We start from the raw sequence: 17,092 nt of genomic DNA on the forward strand, positions 1-17,092 counted from the left end.
TAGGTATCCCGGGTGAGGGGTTCTGGAACCTTACCCGATTCCGGATCGAGAATCGGGACGATTCTCCAGCGAACGTCTTTCAGATATTTCGGAGTTCCGAAGTGGAAGCGACGATGATAGGACGGGACAAGGTTCGCTGGATTATATAATCCTTCGGCGGTGTTCCGAAAGACTAAGACGAGAAAGGGCTGAGACGAGCTAGGAGAAAAAAGTGTCCGTTTATTTTCTACCGGGGCTACCAGGGTTGCGGTCGAATTGTTTCGATGAAGTTTATCATTTAGAAATGCAAGGGCTGCTGCCTGAGCTTTTCGAGCGACGAGTTTATCGCGAGGAAGTGTGTATTTTGCGCGTAGGAGACACGTGGCTTGTTGTATCCATCGTTAGGGAAGAAATTTAGAAAGAAGGAAAGGTGGGGCTGTGATTAAGCCTTGTTATTCTTTCATCTTGAAGCAGCTCTTCGAGTAGAATAGTTGCGGTTAATATTGAGATACTCATCAACCGGTAAAGCGACTATGTTTCTCCAAAAAGATCAAGTATACCAAGAATCGTTGAAAATGAGCCCTCCTGTGTAAATACTCCGTGTATCCAAGTATCTTTAACGAGTCTCGCTCTAAAGATACACTAGTCATCGACCACTAGAGCAACCATGACCTACACAAAGTCAAATCTACCAAGGTTGAAAGTTCTAAACAGATCCCAAGTATCCTATTCGCTCTAAAGACACATGGCTACTCATCGACCGCTAGAGCGACTATAACTTACCTAAGATCAAATTTACAATGGTCAAACGTTTCAAATACATCCCAAGTGCTCTAGACACACTACTCATCGACCACTAGAGCGACTATAATTTATCTAAGATCAAAGTTATCACGATCGAATGTTCCAAATACATCCCAAGCGCTTTAGAAACACTACTCATTGACCACTAGAGCAACTATAACTTACCTAAGGTCAAAGTTACCACGATCGAACGTTCCAAATACATCCCAAGCGCTTTAAACACACTACTCATCGACCACTAGAGCAACTATAACTTACCTAAGGTCAAATTTGCAACGATCTAACGTTCCAAATACATCTCAAGCGCTCTAGAAACACTACTCTTCGACCACTAGAGCAACTATAACTTACCTAAGGGCAAATTTACCACGATCGAACGTTCCAAATACATCCCAAGTATCCTAATCGCTCTAAAAACGCACAAATCATTGACCACTAGAGCGACTGTAACCTACGCAAGGTCAAATCTGCCAAGATTGTACTTTCCAAACAGATCCCAAGTATCCTATTCGCTCTAAAGACACGCGACTACTCGTCGACCTCTAGCTCGACTATAACCCACGCAAGGTGAAATCCATCAAGGTCGAACGTTCGAAACAGGTCCGGATAGACTCCGCGTGTTCGGATCCGACATCCCCGACAACGGGAGACGAGTTCCAACTCAATCCTGCCGAATGCACGGCGAAGAAAATCCCCGTGCTGTTAGGCTGCGGCGTCACCGCGCGAACGAGAAGCGGCGGCCGCTCCGGGACCCGGTGGAAGCGGATCGCTAGCGCGGCACATCATTAAGCGAGAGTAGTCTTGTCGCGGGATCCAGCTCGTTCGTTTTTCTTTCGCTCGTTCCTTCTCCCTCGTATTCGCGTCCGTGTCGTGGTGCCGAGTCGGTCGTGGCTCTTTTTCGTTTCGCCGCGGCATCTAATCTAATGGGTAGAGCCACGGCCACGGACGGAGGTGTGGGCATTTTAGGAGAAAATACCTACGTCGAGGGCCCCGATTGTCAACTACGGGGTACCGCGGGCGGAACGGAGACGGAACGTAGCTGGCAAGCGAGAGAGAACCAGCCGAGGCGGAGGTGCCTTTGAAGGAGCCGCCACCACTTGTTGGTCGATCAGCGGCCCCCTTTAAATCCGATCGCCGGTCGCCCCTCCCCGCCCTTCGGGCTCCTTCTTCTTCGCCATCGACAGGATAGGCGCCCTTTTAGGGGAGGACACTGCGTTCCCGTGCACGCCTCGCTGGCCACGCCGGGCGTTACAGATTTTCGTTTACATTTAGAAGCCCGAAACGCGCCGATAAATTCCACGGCGCCCCGCGTCGGCCCTTTAGCGCCGTTGCAGCGCCACGGACGACACGGACGACGCACCATCGGAACGATCTCGGCCGCGGAATCGAGGCCCGCGTTCAAAGGGAACTGGCCGCCACGCCGGTGTTCGCCGATCGGAATGCCCCTCCGACTACCGTGCCGATTCGATGAATGGTTAATTGTTCCCGGACCTACCGGTTTCTTTCGTACGCGTTCGGATTTCTCGCGATCCGCCGAATGCGCGTAACAGACGCGCGTTCCTTTCGGACGTACACGCGGTGATGAACCTCGGCCAGTGGATTTCGAACGGAGGGGACGGGGATCAGTGGGGAGGTGGACACTTGCACTTTGGAAACTTTAAGACCGATCGGGTCGGTTGTCGCTTAATCTGAGGAAGATTTGTCTTAGGTCACTTGATCTGGGAAGAATTACTCTTTGGGAAGTTGGTCTGTGGGTTATTGCTCTAAAGACACTGACTCTGGGAGCACTTACTCTAGAGACACTAACTCTAGGAGCACTTATTCTAGAGACACTGACTCTAGAAGCACTTATTCTAGAGACACTGACTCTAGAAGCACTTACTCTATAGACACTTGGTCTAGAGGCGTATACTCTATGGAAACTTAGTTTGAAAACATTTACTCTAGGAAAACTTATTCCATATAAGTTTATTCTAGAGATACATGATGTATAGAAACTTATTTTATGGAAACTTACTTTGGAGATGTTTGTTCTAAAGAAACTTACTCTGTAAAAACTCATTCTAGAGACATTTTCTTCATAGAAATTTATTTTATAGAAACTTACTTTGGAGACACTTGCTCTAGAAAAAACTAACTCTATTGAGACTCATTCTAAAGACACTTGCTCTACAGAAACTTACTTTAGAGACACCGCCTCTAGAACTTACGTCTAGAGACACTTACTCTAGAGATACTTGATCTAGAAGTACTTACTCTAGAGATACTTGATCTAGAGGTACTTACTCTAGAGATACTTGATCTAGAGGTACTTACTCTAGAAATACTTGATCTAGAGGTACTTACTCTACAGAGATTTGTTCTACAGAAACTTATTCCGTAAAAACTTACTCTAGAGACACTTACTCCGAAATACACATCCGCAAAGTTAAACAAAGTAATCGATTTCCAATTTCCAGTTTCTCCAACAGACCCTACCCGAGTCCCGCGTGAAAATGTCGACGATTTCTCGCCGGTTCTGGAATAAAGTCCGCTCGAGAATGAATTTCCTGCAAAAATTTGTCCACGTTTAAAAATTGTTCGTCGGGCGTCGACCATGGTCGTAAGGTGTTCCGAGTGGAAGAAACGAACGATTCTCGAGTCGCGCATCGATCGACGGGGGAGTTGAGCCGAGTCGAATGGCGCAAAGTAATATAAAGTCTAGAGCTCGGTCATATCGCGGTCGTAAAGCAGGAGGCTCTTTGCCGTTTCTGCCCGCTCCACCCGAACCTGTAAGGGTCTTCCTCCTCGTATTCGTCGGGCGTGAGTCTTCGTGGTATGAAGCAATTTACATGAGGGTCGACGCGTGCCCCACCCCTCGCGAGCATGGCGAGGATCCAGGATCGCCGACGAGCGAGCCTCTTGTCGGAGTGCCAAAGGCCATTTGCCTTTGAAAAGAAAGGACCTGGAATCGGGAAATGTGCCTGTACTACAAATACCCTTAATTCGACCGCATGCCGCGGCTATTCGTTGGATGAATTTTCAAAATTATTGCCCCCTTTCACGAACGACGTAACACGATTAGGAGCGATTTAACGGGACACGTACCTTCTACCGCATACCGGAGATCATTTTAAATAATATTTTTTCGCGACGACTAGGCACGATCTTTGACATTTGCTTGGTTAACGAATTATTCCTGCGACTGGAAATAACGTACTAGGTAATTGAAAATTAGGAAATTTGACTTTTTATTAAATATCGGAATCGTTCTTTTTTTTAAATAATATTTTCGTACCGATAACGGATACGATTGGAACCTTTCTTTAGGCAATGTTTAAACACTTGACTGTTTTGTAAATCATTGTCGCATCGATTGAAAATAATACAATGGTCGATAGAAGGACTTGTCCGTGCGAGGATAGAGCACTCTGGATGTGTAGATAGTTTTTATCGCAGCTTCGAGAAGGAAGTCTATATTTTTCATGGGAACTGCAACGGCCCGATAGGTAATTGAAAATTACAGTACACGCGATTCGAGCCGCGATTAAGTTACCGCCGCGACGTCGCCTCGTGCCCGAGAGCGATAATTTCCTTTCTCAATTACGGCCAAGAGGGAGAGTTTACAGGCAACACCAATGGTAATCTAAAATTGTCCACGAGCTTACCGTCAACGAAACGGGCTGGAATGAAATTTTCATTTTTATTGCCGAGTAAAATCGCATGCGAACATTCCTAGATGTTGTACGCTGTGGCTATTAGGTGGAAACCGGGGGCTAAGATTACAGGGCCTAATCCCTTTCCATGCGTTCGCGTTCTGCAAGCCGATACAGATATCGTGACCCACTTATAAATGTCTAGATGTCGTGTTTCCCAACCTTTAAACCTATCATGTAATCGGTACAACGTTCACATGCGACTGCCCGCCGCCCGATAATTCGTATCGGGTAACTAACTAAGCCACCCGATATTATTCGCCACGGCGCAAAAATATCGCGGGAACGGCGCAGATATCGATAACGACACGAACGAGAATATTTCCTCGTGGTCGAGTGGAATGGCGACGAGACAAATGGCGGCCGCGGTTCACGCTGAGAGACTTCAATCGCTCTCGGAGGCGCACGGAAACGTTTTATGGACTTTTCGAGGCATCGATCACCGTTCCGCGTTCGTTGACCGTTCGAAACCGATCTCTCTCGCTCTTTCGCGCACCGAGGCTTGTCTCGGGACAAACACCGCGATTCGAGGATATCGAAAGTCGGGGAAAGAGAACTTACCACGGAGAAACTTTCGCCAGAAAAACTTACTCCACTCGAACTTATTTTACAGAAACTTACTTTAGAGGTACTTGCTCTAGATGAATTTACTCCATGGAAGCTCATTCTAGAGGCACACGTTCTGTAGAAATTTATTTTATAGAAACTTATTTTAGAGGTACTTGCTCTAGATGAATTTACTCTTTAAAAGCTCATTCTAGAAACGTTCTATAGAAACTTATTTTATAGAAACTTACTTTGGAGACACTTGTTCTATAGAACTTTCTTCTAGAGACACGTGCTCTATAGAAACTCATTTTGTAGAAAGTTACTTTAGTGATACTTACTCTAGATCAACTTATTCTATGGAAGCTCATTCTAGAGGCACACGTTCTATGGAAATTTATTTTATAGAAACTTACTTTAGAGGTACTTGCTCTAGATAAATTTACTCTGTGGAAGCTCATTCTAGAGACACACGTACTATGGAAATTTATTTTATAGAAACTTAGTTTGGAGGTACTTGCTGTGGATACTCTTACTCTAGAAGCTCATTCTAGAGGCGTTCTATAGAAACTTATTTTACAGAAACTTACTTTAGAGACACTTGCTCTATAGAACTTTCTTCTAGAGACACGTGCTTTATAGAATCTCATTTTGTAGAAACATACTTTAGTGATACTTACTCTAGATGAACTTACGCTATGGAAGCTCCTTCTAGAGACACATGTACTATAGAAATTTATTTTATAGAAATTTACTTTAGAGGTACTTGTTCTAGATAAACTTACTCTGTAGAAGCTCATTCTAGAGACGTTCTATAGAAACTTATTTTATAGAAAATTACTTTAGAGACACTTGCTCTGTGGAACTTTCTTCTAGAGACACTTGCTCTATAGAACTTTCTTTTAGAGACATTTTCTCTATAGAAACTTACTTCGCAGACACTCTAGAAAAACTTACTGTATGGAAGCTCATTCTAGAGACACATGCTCTATAGAAACTTATTTTATAGAAACTTACTTTTTAGAGACACTTACTGTAAAAGAACTTACTTTGTAGAAATTTATTTTACAGACACATGGTCTATAGAAACTTATTTTATAGAAACTCACTTTAGAAACACCGACTCCAGAACTTATTTCAGACGCATCAACTCAAAAAGCAGAAAAGTTAACATAGGTTACTCCGGCGATCAAAATAAATAACAGTGAATTATAGGCGTGTAAGTAATTAGAAGAGGCAATTACTAATTTAATATTTCCCCGATAATGCTTCACCTCAAAGTAATTAACTCTAGGGCGTTCCTTAGGCGTTCATCGTCCCATCCCATCACCATAATGTATATTTTCCCTAATCAAACTCAACGTTCCCACATTTTCTCTGCTCTCATTCCATTAAAAAATTACACGAGTTTCACATGTACGTCAGTACACCTGTACATACTTTCTTGACCCAAATATTTCGAGCGTGTATTCCACCTCGTGCTTCAAGATTGAATAAACGATCCAATTATTCCAAGCAGCTACAACACAGAACGTGCATACATAAAATCTTCAAACCTACTCAATTTTCCCCCTTACCCGCCAATCTAAAATACTCCAATAACCGAGAACCGAAACCCAAACATCCCACTTTCCGAACAATGTTTCGAGCAATGGTTTCCCTCGGTCCCGAGACGCCCAATTCGTCACGTTACCTCTGTACAACGAATGGAGCGTAAATCATGGTCGTCGTGGCGCCCACGCGTAACGCGTAACAAGTAAGAGGAAAAAAGGTGCCGAAGATTTCCCAATGTCGAGTAGGTTAGCGGTAGGGTTCCAGGACGACGGTGGTGATCGCCGCGGAAGCCGTTTTGTAAGGACTACCTATCTATAAGCGACGTGTACTCGATAATGTCCGAACAAAGTGTTGTCGGCTGGGACCGATTACACGAATACTCGAAAAGCGACGGTCCCGGTGGAGGAGAGCCGCGACGAGGTAAGGGACGATGGAGAGACAGGAAGCGAAAAGGAGCGGCGTGTTGCTAGAAGGTCGGGTGAAAGGGTGAGGGAAGTCGGCCATATTGAAAGAGGGTGGACATAGAGCGAGAGAAAGAGCGAGAGGAAAAGGAGAGGCGCCGGCCGGTCGCGTCCTCGGAGGAAAGAGACCACGAAGAGACCTTGCTGCGAGCACGCCACGGTGTCGAGAGTGAGCACCATCTTGTTAACAGTCGAGTTCTTTTTCCATCGGCGTCGGCTCCGATAGGCCTACGGGACCATGGTGGGCGTTCTTCCTCGTCTTCCTATTTTGTCCACTCGTTCATGCTCCGCCTCGTGTGGTAGCCACCACGGTTCGCCCGCAGCACGTGATCGGTTGCTGCGACCACGGTGGATCGGTTCCCTTATACGCCACGTATGACCGATCCGTGAGTATAGCGAACCGCGGGAGACCGGATCTCGCTTAACGTCTTCGACCACGTCCTTGCGGCGGGTCCGCGAGTCGTTCGATAGCTACCACCTGTCCATCGGTTAACGAGCTTCGTCAAGTCGTGGCACTCGAAGCGCAACGGGCACCGGTTGTACTCGTACGCGTCGTTATGCTACCGAATGATTCAGTCGTGGCGAGGATTCCCTGTTTGCGAACTTTCATCGCGCTGGAAAAATTAAGAGAGCGTGTACGCGCAACCCTGGCGGGTACGCACCACCTGGGAATCGATGATTTTTGAAAAGTGCAAACTTTTGTAGAGACACTTACTATAAGAGTGGTATCTGTAATTAGGGCATCGGCACTAACTTGACACTTACTTGAGAGTGCCCTGGGAATCTTCGTTTGGGAATTCTTGGGTGGAGATTGGCGCGTTTGGGGACTTGTCGATTTTGGGGTAATTTGCTTGAGAATTCTATTTTTGGTTTTGGAATACTCTTTCTAAGAAGTATCTATCTGTTCTCTGCTTAAGATCTATTCGTCTGAGAATTATCTGTTTAAGAACTCTCTGTGCGAGAACTCTCTGTATAAGAATTCTCTGTACAAGAATTCTCTGTGCAAGAATTCTCTATACAAGAATTCTCTGTATAAGAATTCTCTGTGCAAGAACTCTCTGTACAAAAACTCTTATTTTAAGAACACTCTATTTGAGAATTCTCTATCTGAGAATTTCCTATTTGAGCATTATGTATTTGAGAACTCTTTGTTTCAAAATTACCTGCTTAAAAAATCTCTGGTTAAGAACTTTCTATTGAAAAATTCTCTACCGGAGAACTCTACGCATAAGAATTTTACATTTAAGAATTCTCTGTTTAAGATCTATCTAAGAACTCTATTCAAAGGGCCTCTATACAAGAACGCTCTATTTGAGAATGCTCTATTTGAGAAGTCTTTATTTGAGAAGTCTCTATTTAAGAATTCTCTATCTAAGAATTCTCTACCTAAACATTATCTATTTGAGAACTTCTTGTTAAAAACTACCTATCTAAAAAATCTCTTTTTGAGAACTTTCTATTAAAAGAATCTGTACCTAAGAACTCTATGAATAAGAAATCTACGTTGAAGAACTCTACGTTTAAGAACTGTCTGTTTAAGGTCTATCCAAGAATTCTGTTTAAAACGTATCTATCTAAGAACTCTGTTCAAAGCCTCCCCGTCCAAGAATACTTTCTTTAAGAATTCTCTATTTGAGAATTCTCTATCGAAGAATACTCCATTTAAAAACTCTCTATCGAAGAATCCTCTATTTGAGAACTCTCTATCGAAGAATGCTCTATTTGAGAACTCTCTATCGAAGAATCCTCTATTTGAGAACTCTCTATCGAAGAATCCTCTGTTTGAGAACTCTCTATCGAAGAATCCTCTATTTGAGAACTCTCTATCAAAAAAACCTCTATTTGAGATTTCTCTATCAAAGAATGCTCTATTTGAAAACTCTCTATCGAAGAATCCTCTATTTGAGAACTCTCTATCAAAGAATTCTCTATTTAAACATTATCTATCTGAGAACCCGGTATTTAAATACTATCTAAAAAATCTCTATTCGAGAATTTCCTATTCAAAAAATCTCTACCTAAGAACATTCTACTCCAGAACTCTATCTCCAACAATTCCACGTTAAAAAAACTCTATATAATCGAACTCTCCATTTAAAATCTATCCAAGAACTCTATTCAAAACCGATCTGTCCAAGAACTCCGTTCAAAGCCTCTCCATCCAAGAACCCTCTATCCAAGAACTCAATCGAAGAACCATCCGTCCCATCCAAAAACTCTATTCAAAAGAACCTCCATCCGAGAACTCTCCCGCATCGAAATCCTCGAAGAAAAAAAGAAGAAAAGAAAAAAAGAAAACGTTTCCAAAGCCCCGGTTTAATACCCCGTATCGATTGATCCCGTTTCAAGAAGACAAACGAGCCAACCAAGTTTATTAATTCCCCGTCTCGGGGGTTGCACGAAGTATCCTCCGACGCGTAACGACCAGGTTACCCTTCGGTGTGCTCGCGATGGTCGATTCGGGAACGATAACCGGGCGAAAAATTTAATTAATCGGCCCATACGGATCGAACACGCTCGACGAACAAACAAACAAAAAAAAAAAAAAAAAGAAAAAGAAACTGACGATCCATCGGCGAGAAGATCGTGCAATCCCGAGCCGATCCCACGGGAGATTACCGCGATTTACATAATTCGTTACGCCTTAAGTGGCCACGGGAGCCGGAATTTTCGGGATCGCGATACATTAAAGTATCGTATATCAAAGACTCGTCATCCCCGTTGGCGAGTAGTGGTCGGTGCCGATGCCCTAATTACAGATACCCCGTTCGCGGTCACGCGATCGACGAACGAACTCTCGTCGTCGCGGCTACCGATATCCACGATCCACCTTGTCAACCGTTCCTTCCTACTCGTGGGCTTATCTCCTGTACGGACGTTCTCGTAGCTGGGAGACAGGTGCGAGTAACCTTGAGATAAGGTGTCCGACCAGCTGCGCTCGCCTCGAACGTGTCGTCGTTACCCGAACTGAAAACGCGAGGCTGAGAGTGGCGCTCGAACGGAACCGGCGGCGACAAACCCGTACCAACAGGGGAAGATACACATCCATTACCATCAGCATGCAAATTAGATCGAGGATTACCGCAAATCCTTTCGTAACAATCCTCCCGCGGAGCGGCCGCTCTGTGGCCAGGACGAGGGGGCTAAAAAGGTGGTAGACGAGAGAAAAGGGAGAAGGAGGAGAACGAGGACGATGCTACCGGGGAGATAAAGATTCGAAAGACTCTCCGCAAACTCTACAGCCTGGAACTTAATTATCCAACGTGGGTTAGGTCTATGGGGGTTCTACGGGAGATTCGAAGCGCGAAATACTCGGTACCGGGTAATGGCGGTCCGAGATACAAGTCGAAAGTGGATTTACATCGAGAGAGAAAGAGGGATGGGGAGTGAGTATTGTACCGAGGATTAGAAGACCTTGACAAGGTGGTCAGAGTTCAGGATTCGGTCGAGTCGTTGCTGAAAATTGACAACGGTGGACTCTCAAGGTCGATGGTGAAGAATTTAACAACGTGGATTCAAGATGGCGGATTCTATACCGCGCTCGGTCACTGGAAATGGACGATTGGAGATGGAGACAGGTTTTTGTTTGATAGATTTAGTACGTTTTGGGGATGAATGTGAGTGTATTGTATATGTTCAAGAATTTAGGTGGGATATCGAGTACAGAGGAAGATCGTGGTTGAAATTTTTAAGTGTATCACTTCCGATTGTATTTTTACGAGCTTTTTCAATGTTTACATTGTTGCATAGTCTAGATTTTCTGTACACGGTAAAAGCTTATGATATCTATGAATAACGTAGAATTATAGGTGCTTATCTGGTAGGTCATTCTGTAAGTTTGTTTATTTTTCTAATATGTAAAGTGATATTTTAATCTTATGAAGCTAATGAAGCTAATAAACCTAATAAACCTATGAAGCTAACATACGTCCAGTTTGGACGTCATTCTTATTTTCTGCAAATGTTTATGTGCACGGATGAATGTTCTTTTCGTTCTTCTCGTAGTTCATTTTCTAGATTAAAATTTATAAAATTTATGAGCCGATGAAACACCATCCCAACGAACGATACAAATGTTATTTGCTGCAGTTGTTATCATCTTCCCTTTTCCAAACTCGTGCATCATACATTTCACTTGTTGTTCTATTTGTTATTGAATATAAAAATTCTTACAGCGTCACGATCTGTGGCTTTCGAATGTCCTCGATAGACTAAACTAAAGTGTAACAGTTCAGTCATCCAAGTACTTCCAGCTCTGTGTGTTTATGATCGTAAGAAATATAAACAAACCTACTGGACGACTTAATATATACGTATCTCTTACCTGTGTAACAATACAATACACAACTTGTACTTCGAGGCTCTGTAACCGGAAATTAAACAATTACATTCCTTTAAAGTTTCATGATTTCGTCTTCTCAATGTGTTCGATCACAAAATCGTTCGAAGGAAGAAATATACATGGAAGTGTTAGAGGTTTGTCGATTCCTAGGAAAGAATAATTTTAGATTTAAAGAAGTAACAATCGTCTACAGATTTTGAAACTTTAGAGGGTTATGAATTCTTAGAAAAAAGAAACATTCGTAGATTAAACAAACATTTCCAGACTAGTAAGAAGAAATATTCTTTGATTAAGAAAAATAAAACACATCTCCAGATTTTGAAATATAGTAGGTTGTCGATTTCTAGGGGAAAAAGATATTCCTAGATTGAAAGAAGTAACAATCATCTACAGATTTTGAAACTTTAAAGAGTTATGAATTCTTAAAAAAAAGAAACATTCGTAAAAAAACATTTCCAGGTTTTGGATTATGGAAGGTTGTTAATTCCTAGTAAGAAGAAATATTCTTCGATTAATAAAAATAAAACACATCTCCAGATTTTGAAATACAGTAGGTTGTCGATTTCTAGGGGAAAAAGATATTCCTAGATTGAAAGAAGTAACAAATATTTACAGATTTTCAAATTTTTGAGGATCATCGATTCCTAGAAAATAGAAACTTTCGTAGATTAAAAAAAAAGGTTTCTAGATTTTTGAAAATGGAAAATTGTCAATTCCTGGTAAAAAGACATATTCTTCGATCAAGAAAAAATAAAACAAATCTTCAGATTTTGAAATACAGTACATTGTCAACTTCTAGGGGAAAAAGATATTCCTAGATTAAAAGAAGTAACAATCATCTACAGATTTTGAAATTTTGGAGGATCATCGATTCCTAGAAAATAGAAACTTTCGTAAATTAAAAAAAAAATTTCTAGAATTTGGAATATGGAAGATGGTCAATTTCTAGTAAGAAGAAACATTCTTAGATTTAAGAAAATAAAATACATCTCCAAATTTTTGAATATGGAAGATGGTCAATTCCTAGTAACAAGAAAAATTCTTCGATCAAAAAAAAATAAAACAAATCTCCAAAAGTTGAAATACAGTAGATTGTCAATTTCCAGACAGAAAAGATTCTAACCCAAAAACAACTACCAATCGCCCACAGATCGTGAAACTTCAAAGTGTCACGAATACTCCGAAAAAAGAAACGTTCTTAAATTACACCAACTAACAATCGTCTACACATTGTGAAACTTCGCCCGGTGATGAATTCTCGGAAGAAGCGAGAATTAGATTAAAAGTTCGTTCGATTAAAAGAAACAACTACCGTCCACAGATTTTGAAACACAGAAGTCCGTCGATTCCAACGAAAAGGAACCACTGATCGATCGACGACGAGAAATTCAATTTCGGTCGCAAATGAACGTGTTCCAGGGTCACGGTGACCGTAGAAACACTCGCGTGTCACAATACTAACCGTTGTCCACTTTCCACCGAGTGTCGCCAGTCACGGGGTGTCCTCCTTCGACATAATTTCCATCGCCGATCGAACAACGAACTCTTCTGTTCCAACAGCCTCGTGGATCTGCCCGCGTATCGTCGATCTCGTGGAAATTATCCCGTGAACGTACACATATACGTGTACATAAAATACACACGGACGTGATATCAATTTTAACCGCGTTTCACGAAACAAGAGCTCGCATTCAGATCGTTCTCCGTTCTCGGTATCGTTCTCCGTTCAGCGTCTCGGAAATTAATCGTACCGGAAGAACGCGCTCGCATAAAGGGTACTTGATTCAACGCGCGTTACTCGCGTATTTCATTCAAGTTGGGTCTATCGTCGCGTACGATGCTCGATCCAACTCCCCTCTTACTGATAGAGTAGGTATCCTTCCTGTTTGTCGCCACTGTCTCTGTTCCGTTGTCGATCAGCTTCACGATTCTCGTTCTCGGGGTCGACGTACACGGTTTCTCGAACAACAACACTTTCGACGACAATTTCGCGCGCAATCGAGGACCACGGTTTAATGGACCAGCTCGAATCCTCGCGACGCCTAAAAGACACGAGGAGAACCGGAATCCTCCATTCGTGAGCATCATCGCGAAACGGACCGGATACTTCACTGGAACCGTGTTCTCGAAGACGAGGGAGATTATTTTTGTTGTATTTATCTCGGTTTATTTACATTTCAAACCCTTTGCGTCGCGGAGTTAGAATGTAACTATTAAGTTACTTATTTTATTAAGTAAAGTTAGAAATTGTAACTATTGGGATTATGGTTTGGATTATATAATTTATTTTTTAAGTTTTTTGTTAGAAGGAAGATGTATCTTGCCTTTAGAAGATCTGAGTGAGAAATGAATTGAGCAGAGTGTGGAAGGCAAATTTTTATTTGGGGATTTTGGAAATACTAGTTTTTTCGTGGAAACTTAGTTTTATATAAGCTAGTCGATTGTAATGAATTTTTGTGCGATGTTAAAGTTACTTTTTAACGGTAATATATAAGACTTAGTGTGTGGGAAATGACAAAAATATAAGTACGATAATGAAGAATAAAAAGAAGAAGAAGAAGAAAATTGTAGGGAGATGTAACAAATGTTTACATTTTTAATTCTATCGTTAATCAAGATTCAAGGTGCTCCCAATAATTTTCCCACCTACCGTACATTAATTGCATTTTCAATTCCATTCTAAACCAACCTTCAAAGTGTACCTAGTAGTTTTCCCACCTACAGTACATTACTTACATTTCCATTTTCAACCTAAACCAAGCTTCGAAATATTTTCACTAATTTTCCCACCTACAGTGCATTACTTACATTTCCATTTCCAACCTAAACCAAGCTTCGAAACATTTCCACTAATTTTCCCACCTACAGTACATTACTTACATTTCCATTTCCATAGTAAACCAAGCTTCAGAATATTTCCACTAATTTTCCCACCTACAGTGCATTACTTACATTTCCATTTTCAACCTAAACCAAGCTTCGAAACATTTCCACTAATTTTCCCACCTACAGTACATTACTTACATTTCCATTTCCAACCTAAACCAAGCTTCAGAATATTTCCACTAATTTTCCCACCTACATTACATTACTCACATTTCCATTTCCATCCTAAACCAAACTTCGAAACATTCCCAATCATCTTCCCATCTACATAAACCACATTAAAAATTCCATTCTAAACCAAACTTCAAAACACGTACATCGGCGTACTCAAACCCAAGTTATCCCCGCACTCAACACCCCCAAACAACCAAGTCCAGCACATCTAATTAAAACCTCCGATCGTGTAATCCCCCCTCGTTGGTCACCATACGCGTCCCACTGGTTCCACCAGCAACCGTGGACACTCAACAAAAACAAAATTTCTCACATCGACAAGTCCCGAAATACAAGAAACGAAAGAAGAGAAAGAAAATTACACAAATACACATGAGAAAATATTCCCAAAACGCTCTAAGAAACCTTCCATTCGTGTCTCATTCTTTCTCCGTGTCTTATCCACGACTCAATCCGACTTCCATCTCGATGAAAACGACACACGACTTCCCCACGGTGGTCACCCAACACCCTAACCTTCCACGTTTCGCGTTCACGTTGGATTTCCCATCGTTTCGTTCGTAACTCGTTCGCGGGAAAACGATCGCGTTCTTATCCGCGAGATCGACGCGCACAGCCTCCGGCCGCGAATCGATACGTGCTTCGTCACGCTCGATATGCCGTGGCCGGAGTGGTTGTCGCTAATTGCCCGATTTGTTCGGAATCTTAGCCGTGGCTGTCCTCGTTCGTTTAATATCGAGTCGATGATGAAACCGCGAGGTGAGTTCTTGCGCGAGAAGCTGCCTCGCGAGTGTCTCTTTCGTTCTCACGTTTCTGCCTTCGTTTCTCTCTTTCTCTCTCTCTATCTTTCTTTCCTTCTCTCTCTCTCTCTCTCTCGGTTCCCTTATCTTTATAGAGCCAGTTCAACTCCCGGTGAACGCTGCTGCTTTTGGCTACCGGATTCCTTTTTCTTCTGCTTTCCCGGACTCGACGTATCGCTACGCCGTAAACCGTGTGCCGCGCGGTTGTAACGCGTTACGTCGCCACGCACTTTGTAGTACACTTATCTGGTTAACGCGAAACATCGTGGCTGGGAGCAGCTGTTAATTACGCCATTTGTCCGGATGGAAGCCGATCCGCCGTTTCTAATGCACCTACCGGCCTGGAATGCCGACGAGAAACGCGTTCACCGCGCCAACCGATACGCGACGCATAAATATCGCGGCCCGATCGCCGGCTGATCCGGTCGTTCCTTATCGACACGGAGCCAGTTTCACTCCTGCGACACTCGCAGGACGATTTTCAACCCGAATAATGATGCACGCTACGAGGATTCGGTGGTAGCATCGGACGGGGTATCCACCATCGTGCGAGGATAGCTTTATCTTGTTTATATTCTGGGACCGATCCAAGGAGTACCCGACCTAACTGAGAAGATGCAACAAATTTGAAAGAGAGTGTCTTTATTCATCTGTGTAGGCTTCTTTTGGATCAGTGTTCCCAACGATGTTCAATGGATTCGATAACCTGGTCACAGTGAGAACGTCGAGCTCTGAGAAATTGGTATCAATTGTAGAGTTCGGTAGTATAATGTGGATGGTCTCTATTGTGGGAGAGAATATTGTAGAGGGTAGGGGATCTGTAGTGTAAGAGATTATATAGTGTAGGAGATTTATAGTATAGGTCGTATAATCTAGAGGATTTATAGTATAGGAGGTCATGTAGTTTAAGAGATTTATAGTATAAGAGATCTAGAGTGTAAGAGGTTATATAGTATAGGAAATTATATAGTATAGAGGATCTAGAGTTAGGAATATAATATAGGAAATCTAGAGTTAAGAATATAGTATAGGAAATAATATAGTATGGAATATCTAGAGTTAAGAGAGAAATAGTACAGGAAATAATATAGTATAAAAGATCTAGAGTTAGAGGAGAATATAGTGTAGGAGATCTAGAATTAGGAATATAGTGTAGGAAATCTAGAGTTAAGAATATAGTATAGGAAATAATATAGTATGGAAGATCTAGAGTTAGGGGAAAATGTAGTATAGGAGATCTAGAGTTGGGAATATAATATAGGAAATCTAGAGTTAAGAATATAGTATAGGGAATAATATAGTATGAAAGATCTAGAGTTAGGGGAGAATATAGTACAGGAAATAATATAGTATGGAATTTCTAGAGTTGGAGGAGAATATAGTATAGGAGATCTAGAGTTAGGAATATCATACAAGAAATCTAGAGTTAAGAATATAGTATAGGAAATAATATAGTATGAAAGATCTAGAGTTAGGGGAGAATATAGTACAGGAAATAATATAGTATGGAAGATCTAGAGTTAAGGGAGAAATAGTACAGGAAATAATAGAGTATGGAAGATCTAGAGTTAGGGCAGAATATAGCATAGGAGATCTGGGGCCAATACCCGACCTAACTGAGAAAACGTAACAAATTTGGAAGAAAGTGTCTTTATTCATCTACATAGTCTTGTTCAATGGCTTCGATAACCTGTTTACAGTGCGAAACGTCGAGCTGTGAAAAGTAGCCATCAAGATTTCTCTTCTTGGTTGTTGGCAAATCTTTTAACATCGAGTGATTTTTTCAAGTATGGAAGTGGAAAATAATCCGAGGGGGATAAATATGGCGAATAGAGTGCATGAGGAAGTAAT

The sequence above is a fragment of the Ptiloglossa arizonensis genome, chromosome 6 (assembly GCF_051014685.1).
Source record: "Ptiloglossa arizonensis isolate GNS036 chromosome 6, iyPtiAriz1_principal, whole genome shotgun sequence".
Classification (NCBI taxonomy): Eukaryota; Metazoa; Arthropoda; class Insecta; order Hymenoptera; family Colletidae; genus Ptiloglossa; species Ptiloglossa arizonensis.